The sequence below is a fragment of the Triticum aestivum genome, chromosome 5A (assembly GCF_018294505.1).
Source record: "Triticum aestivum cultivar Chinese Spring chromosome 5A, IWGSC CS RefSeq v2.1, whole genome shotgun sequence".
NCBI lineage: Eukaryota > Viridiplantae > Streptophyta > Magnoliopsida > Poales > Poaceae > Triticum > Triticum aestivum.
This window is the reverse complement of record NC_057806.1, coordinates 258135068-258147661: the sequence shown is the minus strand read 5'-3', so window position 1 is coordinate 258147661 and position 12594 is coordinate 258135068. Positions and strand designations below refer to the sequence as shown.

The following is a 12594-nucleotide window of genomic DNA, read 5'->3' as shown; positions in this document are numbered from 1 at the left end:
TGCTCCAGCTTCGCCGTCTTGTCCTTCGCCATCCCCGTGGTGGTCACCGGCATCGAGCGAATCTGGGCGGTGCAGTGGTGGAAGAGGGAGAAGAGATGGGCGAAAGGCAGAAAAGAGAAGATCATTGTTCCACCCACCAGTCGCATCGCCTTATATAGCAACACATTCGAGTCACCGACAACGGGGCCCGCAAGATCCTAGCGCATCCCGCTGAACGGAGACTGCGTTGTACGTGGCGAAAAAGGTGGAGCGAGGATCGAGGAGTCCCGCCCCACTTGCCCCACTAACCGCGCCATTGTCGATCCATGCGCTTCTCCAAAATTTTGAATCCCGTGAAATCTGGGACCTGGCAGAGTGACCGATTGCACCAGAAGGTTTCCTTGTTTGTTTGGGTCCGACCCGATGCTTAGAATCAGTCGGTCGCGCTTTGAGCTGGGCTCGATATCACTCGATCACACATCAAACCGGAATCAATTGAGGCAATTAGCAACAGATTAAGCAACACGGGTATCTACAGAGGTCCAAAACCCCCCTCCGAAGCATTGAGTCTGGTAAAAACCCGCTTCAATCCTTTTGCACTCAAACTTGATGAGGACATGTACCTTGGGTAGGGTCCCAGGCCTGACCTACATACCCTACCCAAGGTCATTATATACAAGAATCCAAGACCTAAAAAGTTAGAAAGAAGGCACCGACTGGAACGACAGCAACGTACAAGTCACTCGAACTCAGGATCCACTCGGTAACCTCTACACCACTCAGTCGTCCCTGTTCACTCGGAGTACCAAGCGTCACTCAGAAGACCTAGAGCCACCCTAGGATGGCAACTGTCAGGCAAACAGTTCGTCACTCTAAGATCATTAAGTATATGTGTTACTAGGAATGTTTGCACCTTTCTTTCTCCATTACACCCTTGGGTAACGGGGCATCCATGAGGGGCCAGCAGACTCTATATAAGCCGCCCCTCAACTCCTATATAAGGGTTTGCACCCCCTGTAACTCATCACACCAGATAACAAAGCTCCCGCAGCACCGAGACGTATGGTCTTTACCTCTTCCGAGAGGGTCCTAAACTTGTAAATCTGAGTGTACAACCTCGCCGTAGCTAGGCTCTGCCCTTCCAGACGTACCCCTATATCCGCACACATCATTGGTTTTCTTTTTTTTTCTTTATGCTCTTGTGCCCTAGAGTAAAATGATGGTTGCTTCGTCCGTCCAGCTTAATGTAGGAAAGGCGGGGCTTTGTGATTTGACCCATCATTGCTTATTTACTACTACTATGGCGCTACGACCGGGGTGCCTCCAAGTCCAACCGCCGCTCTGAATTGTAATTTGGTGCATCGCACATGGAACAAGACGATGGATGACCCACATGTTGGTGAAAGGGGTCTTGTAAGTGTGTCACCATTTCGTGTGCGGATTGACCCTGCTGAGTTGCTATGCCAACGTGACAGGAGCAGCCTACCACTTGGTTTGCTCCTTGGTGAAGCCCGATTATATTCATCTAAAAAGATAGTATCTAGATTAGTAAAAATGAACTAATTTTACCGAGCGGTGGGCGGGGGAGCATGACTTGTCATGCGGTCCCACGTGTCATGATGTACCAAGCCGATGCGCTTCCCTCTTGTGGTAGGACAATGGTAGAAGCAATACGTGGTTTCTTGAAGGAGATGATGGAGAAGCGGATTCAGCGAAGTGTGAAATAATGGTTGCTTCGTCCGTCTGCAGGAAAGGTGCGGCTTTGTGATTTGACGTCTCATTGCTCATTACTACTACTACTACAGTGGCGCTACGACTGGAGTGCGTCCTCCTGCTATTCTGCATTGTTATTTGGTGCATGACAGATGGACCCCCTTGCCATATGCCCCACATGTCGGCGAGAGGAAGTAGAACATTCATGAAAGCGAGCGTCTCCACTCTTAGTACGATGGAGGAGTACAAGACACGGCTTGGTTTTTGCTGCTTTGCGCGATGCATAAATACAAATCCCGACTAAAAAAGGTGAGGACGGGTCTCTTCCCGCGTGGTAGGCAAGGGAGTTTGGCATAGTCTATTCGTCAGATAGAGCGAGAGAAAGATGTGTTGAAATGCTTGAATGTGTATTTGGCCCTTTCTTTCTTTGTTTGTTTTTTGAAGTGGGCCCTTTCAGATCACTACGACTACTAGTGCGCATGGTGTTGAATATACTGGTCTATTGGTCCTCTTTGTAATTTGTGCTAAATTTTGATCAAAGATTTAATTGACAAAATGTTAGTGCATGTCAACAAAAATTATATCGCTGGATTCGTATTTAAACATAGTTTTCAATGATATAATTTTTTGTGACATGCATTAACATTTTGTTAGTTAAATACATTGTCAAAATTGGCATAAAATATGATGTGGAATAATAAATTAGGACGGGGGTACCCCCACAAGGTCGGTCCAGAACGTTGTAGTAGTACCCCCTCCTTTTTTCTACTCGGATTGCCCAACGAGCACCAAACAAAAAGTGCATGCATTGGCCTACACACATGCAGCCATCAACACGAGTAATCATTTCGCAAACAAAAATAAAATCAACACGAGTAATCAATTGCTATTCGCACCACCATGTTTTTTTCTGGCTGCATGGGGAAGAAGAACGAGGCACGAAGGGAAACAACCAAATAATTAAGGTTGAGTGACTTAGTTTTGGGGAAATGAGATTTTACGTTACAGTACTATGTACCCATTATGGAGGTACTACTACTACTACTACTACTACTACTACTACTACTACTACTACTACTACTACTACTACTACTACTACTACTACTACTACTACTACTACTACTACTACTACTATAGCTCGAACTCCACGGAAATTGGTGTCAGATGTGACTCTTACTACTCTACACTATACTACTACACTACTACTACTACTATGAGGCCATCCAATCGTGTCCCTCCAGAAGATCGCAGACACCGATTATTCATTCATATTTAAATTTGTTTTCACAAAGCAAAATATCCCTGAAAACAACAGCACATGGCAAAAATTCACGGCGAACGAGGGATTTGAATGTGCTGGGAGGGGTGGGGCTGGAAGGGGTTGTTTGGATCTTTCCCGGGGTAGCCAAAATATTGGAGAGCCTTTTGTCCACCCGTGTCTTTGCCACTGATGAACGAGGTAGAGCTCGAGTGCTCCTCTTCCAGCGCGTGATGTCGCTTGAACTACGTCAGTATTTCCCCAAAGAGGAAGGGATGATGCAGCATAGCTACAGTAGGTATTTTCCTCAGTTATGAAACCAAGGTATCAATCTAGTAGGAGAACCAAGCAACACTATGTGAACGGTACCTGCACATAAAGAACAAATGTTTGCAACCCGACGCGTATAAGTGGTTGCAATTCCTTCTTCGGGTAACGGCGCCAGAAATTGTCAAGTTGATAGGATAAAATTGTGATAGATTGGATAAATTGATCTCGATAAAATGCGAAATAAAATAAATAACAAAAAATTCCAGCAAGGTATTTTTGGGTTTTTAGAATAATAGATCTGAAAATAAAGTGGCAAATAATATATCAGAAAGAAAACATGATAAAGAAGAGACCCGGGGGGCGTAGATTTCATTAGTGGCTTCACTCAAGAAAACAGCACACGGTGGGTAAACAAATTACTGTTGGGCAATTGATATAACCTCAAATAATTATGATGATATCCAGGCAATGATCAATATATAGGTATCACGTCCAAGATTAGTAGACTGACTCCTGCCTCCATCTACTACTATTACTCCACACATCGACTGCTATCCAGCATGAATCTAGTGTATTAAGTTCATGGAGAAACGGAGTAATGCAATAAGAGCGATGACATGATGTAGACAAGATCTATTCATGTAGGAATAGACCCCATCTTATTATCCTTAATAACAATGATACATGTGTGTCTTGCTGCCCCTTTTGTCACTGGGAAAGAACACCGCACTATCGAATCCATCACAAAGCACCTCTTCCCATGGAAAGAAAAATCCATCTCGTTGGCCTAACTAAACCAAAGATTCGAAGAATAAATATGAGGCTATTAATAATCATGCATATAAGAGATCAAAGAGGACTCAAATAACTTTCATGGATATATAGATCTGACCATAAACTCAAAGTTCATCGGATCCCAACAAACACACCGCAAAAAAGAGTTACATCAAATAGATCTTCAAGAGACCATTGTATTTCTATACCTACTATTAAAGGGAATAGGTATTCTTGGTTTGGTTTAGTTTTTTTCGTTTGGTCGATCTGGGCCAGTTACTTGTATGTTGATGGGCCTTTTATGGGCTTTCATAGAGACCATAAAAAATAATTGAGTCAAAATAAATCAACATTGTGGGAATTGAACACAGGACCTTCTATCTGGATCTTCGATGTGTAGTAGCTAATTAAAGGAAGGATCGTGGGCTTAAATAAAATATTTAAACGAATGTGGCTAATTAAAGAAAGGATTATGGGTAAACCGTGGAATAATTAAAAGAAAGATTGTGATCTTAATAAATTGAATATTAGGATAGATGAGGCTAATTAAAGGAAGGACTTGAAGTAAAAAGGTGGGATAATTAAAATGAAGGATCTGTAGGCTTCAATGTGCTGGGGCTACTAAATTAGAAAATGAAGGATTTGATTCCTGACTAAAATGGGTGTGGACGTCATGGTAATTAAAGGAATGAAATCAGTGCGAGATTATATGCCTGGTAAAGAAAATATGAACACGACTAAATTGCATCATAAAATGAAGGATCTGTAGGCTTCAATGTGCTGGGGCTTATTTAAAACAAAACAGAAGCTAGCCAACTCGCCTCCACGGCGATCCCCCGATTTGCTACCTTTCTGGCCGTTCGATCGTCCTCATTTTGAGCCTGAACCGTCAGATCTTCATCTTCTGGTAAATCTTGTTTTCACCGTACGGTTGTTTTTTTGCCCAATGATGGGTGGGCTCGTCTCGCCCTTGTATTGGCTGGGTCAGCCGCGCTCGTGTGCAAGGGCCAGTTTTTTTGGGCGATTCTTCCAGAATCGCCCCCCTCCCTAGCTTCTTTCAGAATCGTCTCTTCATATATTTTTTACAATCCTATTTAGTTAAGGTCTAATTATCTATAATTGTAAAAAATATATAGAGTGGTGATTTTGGGAAAAGCTGGTGAGGGGGACGATTCTGGGAGAATTGCCGAAAAGAACTGCCCGGATTTGCCAGCAGCTCCGCGCGTGCGCTGCACGGCGTCTCATCTCAAGTCGGGCAGGTCCCCAACCCCCCACCGCACAAACCCTAGCCTCCCAAGCCCGCAGCGCCGCCCTCCTCACTCCTCCTCCATCTTTCCTCGTCGGCCGTCGCCGCCATTCTGCTTCGCTCCTCTCTGTCCGATGGCCACGCCAGTGGGAGGAAGCCGCCGCACAAGAGGACAGGAGACGCCCGTTGGCGAGCTTTCGGGCAGGAAGCCGACGGGGAGCACGCCATCAACGAGCCCCCGGGGAGGAGCTATCGGTTGGTCCTGGGTCGTCCACCAAAGGCCGCCGGTTGCGCCGTCGTGAGAGGAGCAGCAGGGGAGGAGATGAGGATATGCCGCCGGCGCCGGACTCCCTCTTCCCTGGCTGCATCTTCCCCGTGAGCTCCTTCTTCCATTCCTCTCTTTGCCTCTCCTCCTGCTCCCTCTCCCTCATGTGCTCCTCCTGTGTGATTTCGATTTGGTTGTGTGATAGACTGATTGTACTTCATGGTGCTTGCACGTCCAAGGACAATTTATTCCAGTGCCCGGTTCATTGTCCGTCTCAACCAAACCTCACATGGTGGTGCGAATTTATGCTAGGTATATGCTTCTCTCTCCCATCAACTCCTCCGATTGTTCATTTATTTATTTTGAATTTCTCAAATTTTGGTATGTGCATTTGGCCTTATAAATTTAGACATTCTGTTTCTTCATTTGGTTTGCTACAGGAATAAATGTTCCAGGGTTGGAGAAGAGGGGGTTGAGCAGCAGCTGAGCTTAGGTGAGTGCTCAGGTTGATCACCTTCACCAAGAAAAGTGTGATGCCAGTTATGCATTATCTTTTCATAGGATGTTGGTATCTGTATCTTGCTGAATGTACAGAGCTAATGTTCAGTTCATTGTCTCAGGTACAGAGCTAATGTTCAGTTCATTGTCTCAGGTACAGAGCTAATGTTCAGTTCATTGTCTCAGGCATGGATTTACAGATTCAAAATTTTCTTATACACTTGCTCGGCGCACACCAGCTAGGCAGGCCAGGGGATGAAGGTACAATGCAGTGAGTGCAGCAGCGGCAGTGGGGAAACCCCTCCTGGCCGAGCCTCATCCCTAGCCTCTACCTGCAGAGGAGAACCCCAGGAAAGCTAAAAGTTTGTGGAGGAGCGCCGACACAGGTGAGCATCTTCCTATTTTTCTTCATCCTTTCCTCAACTTCCATGGTAACCTGTGATTTTTTTCTTCCAATTTTTTAGAGGGTATTTCAGACTCAAGATTGATCTGGTAGTGCACGTGGTGTGGTGTGCCATAAGCAAGAATATCTTATCTGCGCCATGACAATAAGGGCTTGCTGCAGCCAGGCAGTTCTTGGGAGTATGGTGCTTCGATTTGGTTCCTGTGGTGGTATCTTCCCTCCCTTCTCCCTCCGTCTATTTCTTACTTATGCTTTGATGCTTTGATATGTTGTATTGGCTTAAATTATGTACTTGGTTGAGTCCTACTTGCTTATTGAGATGAATCGTTTACAAAGTTATAGTGTTATTTTCAGAATTTGTAGTGACACTGTTACCTTCAGAATTTGAGATGAACCATTTCCAGAGCGTATATGGAGAGCCTAGAAGCAGCAGGGGTCCGCGGAGCAGCGGATGCGGTCAATGGAGTAGCAGGATCAAGGAGCTCAAGATGGTTCAGGTTTGCCTCCACTTCCTCTCTTATTCGTTGGTATACAGCTAGGTTGTTATATACAAGTTGTTCATTTTTATACAACTAAGTTTTTGCGGCATTTTCTATTGTAGGAAGAGTGCCTACAGAGATTACATAACTGGATAGAGGTGCCTTATGATAGTATAGCTAAAGAACAACATGTATGAGTAGACTGCCACCTATGTGTTTCATTTTTATTTGTTGTGATATTTCACACACCCCATATTGGCACCCCCTCTATATTCCCACTCTTATAGACTTGCAGAAACACATGCTGCTTGTCTCTATTTATCTTGGTCTTTACATTATAAATTAAAACGTAGCTGGAAAGAATTATGGGTCCTTTTGGCATGAAGCTCGAGAATGATAATACCACCTCAAGTGGGGATAAAGCAGAACAAGAAATAGATGAGATGTAGTTACTAAAACTAGAAAAAAATACTCTTCTGATTATGCATATGTAAAGTCATGATTATGTGTGGACCAGATGTGTGCTCTTTTCCATTGCATACGAGATTGTCGGTTAAAAAAGTTTTTTGTCTTCCAGCAATGAGCTTTCATTTTCATTGTGGAGGTTTGTTCGGTTCATCTCCTCTGGTTATTTTTTTCAATTTGTCTCTTCAGAAGTTTGGGTGCCTCTGTTTTGCTAATTTTTAGTTCTCATCATTAAGGTTTGTATCTTTCCTCCCCTCTCGGATTGTTGCATCCTTATTGTGTCTCATCGTTAAGGTGGCACATACAAGTATTAATTTGTTTAGTTCTGCTAAAGTACCGCTGAAAATTCAAATTCTATATACTTCACTTTTGGCTATACAGGAGAATACAGTACACACATTTGATTAGTGATTAAATGTGAAGAGCATTGTGCATGTTTTTCTGAATGTGGATTAATCAAATTTTATTGCTTTATGGTGAGATGAATATGTTGATTATAATGATATAATGTTAAGAGATTTTCAAGTGTAAGCTTGTAGCAAATTATCTTCTAATCCAGACTCCATATCATTATTTATATTGTAACACAAATGTGTTCTATTATACTCCCAGCCTTGGTACATGAAGGCATGATATTACCCCTCTCCCCCTGCCCCTTCTATGTATTTTTGATTTGTTTGTGTGACTATTGAATGGTGCTTGCAGGTCCATGGACATTGCCAAAATTTTCACTTTATTGCAGTGTCGTATTTTCAGATCTCATGTTCCTCAAGGTAATGGACAAGATTGTGTTTTTGGTAGTATGGCACCATTACAACATTTTCTATTCTGTCATTCATTTGTTATGCACCATATTTAAGGAAATAGAGGAGGTTTGTTTGCTATTGTTATGAATCTGTTTCTGAATATTATTTGTAGATTTATGTTTGGAAACACCAATCACAGTAATGTTTTTGTGTCTGTAGATAGATTTGCATATTTCATATACTAATACCAAAATTGAAAAATTGTAAGAAATATGGTTGGAGATGTCATGTAAACTGGTAGTTTTCTTAAGAAGATCATTGTCATGTAATCTGATATATCATTAGGTTATTTGTAATACTGCTGCAATTTCTTATATAGTTACAATAATTTAATGTGTAGGTGACAAGGCTTTGGAGCCATGGTTTTCTTAGGTAGCTTTATTAGGGCATTGAACTATTTGGTGCTACATTTGTTGTAAATGTCTAACTTTGTAATATATTCATCATTGGTTCATCATAGTATGCTTTCTTCTGTGCCTTGTTTCACAGGCTTGCTCTCACTGCTGCTCTAGACAGGGAACGTTGATGATAACATACAGGTAACTCTTTCGAAATCATGGATAGTATAAATATACAGTTGTATGATTAAATTTGAGGTTATTTCTTAAACCGGCATATACTTTCCTTGCATTGAGAGCACAATTTATAATCAAATAGAAACGACACAGCTTTCTTTACTTGGAAGTTGGAACATGGCATCCAGCAGAGGAAGATGAGTACCATATATGTATATCAGTTTATCGCGAGCTCTAAAAAGGTTTTCGTCTATTGCTTTCGCACATCAGGTTTTTTCCTGATTGTCGCCAGTACAAAAAGAGCTTGCTGACATGTATAGGAGAATGGAATACACGTTCTTGAAATGAAGCGACTTATTAAATTAAACCATGGAGATGTGTACTCCTTGCCGCTGATTTATTGAGATCCAGCTGAAAATAAGGGGAAAACAAACATCATCCTGCCATTTAAGTTATCTCATATTTATGGAGAAAAGTTACACAGTTAGCTATTGCAAAAATACTAAAATTCATGTATGTATCCGGCTTCATTATGGAGTTGAGAACGAAATCATTGGAATTCTTATGTTGAGAAAAGGCCAATGGAATATTATTATTATGTGTTACAAAGTTCATACGAAGAATATATATTGTAGTGCTCTAAATATAAATTAAAATATTACTAGGGTCCTTGGTTAATGCATTGTTTTTTCTTTTCCATCTAGAATGATATAAGAAGATAAGGAATTAGTATGAGATGCTTTAGGGGGTTAAACAATTGGATAAGATGAAACACATGTTGTGCCGAATTGGCAGTCATTGGCAGTCCTTCGTCCGTATTTTCTTGATAATGATGCACCATTTGGTGACAGGTTCTCTACAAAACTTAAATTTACACTAGAAATTATTTGTTTTTATGACACACGGCCGTGTAGCTGTGATCTTAGAGTTAAGATATAATGGAAAAGGGATCTGAAATGTGTTTTGTATGACCAAAAACATTCTTCACATATGGTTAGTTATGACCGAAGACAGTGTGCTGTTTTTTATTCCATGCTCCAAATATTTCATGTTCGATTCATAGACATCCTTGAATTGCTTAACGATGATGGCATGTTTGGTGTTCATATTTTTGTCAGCCAAATAATAATAGGTGCACTTGATTGTTTGAGGAAATGCCAACTGAAAGCTAAATTCAGTTAGAATTGTGCAGTGTGTTCTTGATGCTTCATGTATGACCAGTTCTCTCGAATAATGAGTTACTCCCTCAATTTTAAAATAGAGATAATTTGTCAAAATTGTGTTTTTGTGAACATGCATAGGGCCTCTCAGTCTTTAACCCCGATTATAAAAATCCATTGATGGAAGCCGGGGAGGGCCGAGATGAACATCCGGCTCCTGGGTCTAAGCCATCGAGATGATAGAGACGACGTTTCCATGCCATCTACTCCAGCAGCCGGACAAGGCATATAAAAACCATGGATCCTTGCTCCCCAGGCCGCAAATTGATCGCAGTGATGTCTACGACCTCCTCCTAGATGTATTAATCTCAATCTCATGTTTGGTTTTCTTCCCTTTTCTCTTCTAATGATGTAATTTCTTTTACTAAGATAACACCATGTTTGTTGTAATGCCTTATTTGATGTAAGATCCCTTTTCTACTTTGAATGAATTTACTGCATATATTTCTTATTTAGTTTAGTTCATCATTCAGAGACGATGGAATATTTTTGTACTTCACAGGTTAAATGAGCATTGCAAGTATGTCTAAGTTCTCTTTCTTCAAGTGCTTCAAGTAAATGAAATTGTTTATTTCGAATTTAATACCTTTTAATAATAATCATAATGAGAGAGGGGTATGCTTCTCTCTCTATGCAAATGTTAATTTAGACAACATGTACTAAGAAATAAAAACTTTGGAAATGTGTTTGAATCTCACAAAAAGAGTTCGTAGTTCTTATTCATACTTGAAACACGTGAGGCTTTGCAAATTAAACCATGTTTTTTTTCAAGGCACATATGGATTTAGCAGACCACAACTAAACCGACTGTATATACATGGCATGTCCTTAGTAAATGAAACTATTTTCATCACGAACATGGCTTTAGTTGAAGGTTCTTATAGCATGAAACTACTTTCATCGACAACATGTATTCAGCAGGTCTCTGCGCCATTTGGCGCAACGGGTCAACTAGTTGAGAATAAAAAGAGAGAGAGAAAGCCATCTAGCTACTGCCTACGGACCTGTAGGTCAACAATGAACTACTCACGCATCATCGGAGAGGCACCAATGAGGATGATGAACTCCTCCGTCATGGTGTTTAGATTGGATCTCGTGGTTCTGGAACTTGCGGTGGCTGGAATTGTGTTTCCTCGACTCCCCTAGGTTTTTTGGAATATTTGGGTATTTATAGGGCGAAGAGGCGGTGCGGGAGGCCACAGAGGTGGGCACAACCCACCAGGGCACGCCTAGGTGGGTTCTACCCCCCCGGGGGAACCCCTCTGGTACTTCCTTGGCCCAAGTTGTTCCTTCTGGTCTAAAAAAATTCTCCAAAAAGTTCGCTGCATTCGGACTCCGTTTGGTATTGATTTTTTGTGAAGTAAAAAACAAGCAAAAAACAACAATTGGCACTAGGCACTATGTCAATAGGTTAGTCCCAAAAAATGATATAAAGTTGCTATAAAATAATTGTAAAACATCCAAGAATGATAATATAACAACATGGAACAAGCAAAAATTATAGATACGTTGGAGACGTATCAGCATCCCCGAGCTTAATTCCTACTCGTCCTCGAGTAGGTAAATGATAAAACTAGAATTTTTGATGTGGAATGCTACCTAACATGTTCATCACAAATTCTTTTCTTTTGTAGCATGGACATTTGGACTTTTATTTGATTCAAAGCAATAGTCTAGTTTGGCATGAAGATTTAAATAGTGAAGCATATCAACCAGCAACCTTGTCTTTCAAAATATCAACACTAAAGCAAGTTATCCCGAGCCCATCATGCTCAATCGTTGATCCATTCATGAAACACACTCGCATATTAGCTATACCCAATGCTCAAGTACGAGCATAGTGCCCCTCAGTTGGTGTTTTATAAGAGAAGATGGAGACTCAAATAAAAATAAAAATTGCATAAAGTAAATTGAAAGACCCTTCGCAGAGGGAAGTAGGGATTTGTAGAGGTGCCAAATCTCAAAGCTTAAATTGAGACGTAAATTTTTTTGCGACGCATACTTTTCCTGTCAACAAAAACGGCTGAGTAATTCCCAACACTTTCCATGCTAGATATATCATAGGCGGTTCCCAAATAGAAAATAAAGTTTATTCCTTTTTCCATCATTCTTTCACATTCCATGGCTAGCCGTATCCACGGGTACCATCCACACCATCACTTTCCAAGGAATTTATTATTTGACAACATAAAGTAATTTCTTTTTCATTTCAGGACTGGGCATCCCTATTACGAACGTACTCTCATGCAATGACAAGTGAATAAACACTCATCTTGAGAATAACACATCTAGGATGGAAAATATTGGCCACCCCCTGTCGCTTCATGAGCGGTATTGTGACACCCGGGTAATCAAGCTACAGTAACCCTCTGGTAATGATGCCACGTCACCTCGATTATTGTTTATAAACTCACGTAGTTCAAAACATTCAAATTCAAATTTAAAATATAGGCAAACAACAAAAGTTTTCCAATATCAAAACTAAAATGTTCAATATATAGTAGATAAATCAGAGGCTAGGATAATATTGTAAACAACATTATTGAAATTTGATAAGTCATTTAAACAACCTCAAACAGTGGCTGAATACATTATTTAGTAACCTTTTAATTAATCTAAATCTAATGTGAAATGGTATTTCACCCAGACTAGTTTTTGGTGCTAGGATCTAATGCACTGCAATTTATGAGCTAGCTCCCATAT

At 41.0% G+C, this 12594-nt stretch overlaps 1 long non-coding RNA gene across 2 annotated transcripts; it reads left to right on the top strand.

Moving 5' to 3' along the window:
- Nucleotides 1-5240: 5240 nt before the first annotated feature.
- On the top strand, nucleotides 5241-10356 carry LOC123106792 (uncharacterized). Of its 2 annotated transcripts, none has more exons than XR_006451501.1 (8): nucleotides 5241-5817; nucleotides 5946-5998; nucleotides 6190-6389; nucleotides 6468-6615; nucleotides 6811-6903; nucleotides 8056-8123; nucleotides 8646-8695; nucleotides 9973-10356. It is a non-coding gene; the product is annotated as an uncharacterized lncRNA (long non-coding RNA). The 2 variants fall into 2 exon arrangements; XR_006451500.1 differs by having other exon boundaries at nucleotides 7008-8123.
- Nucleotides 10357-12594: the final 2238 nt, after the last annotated feature.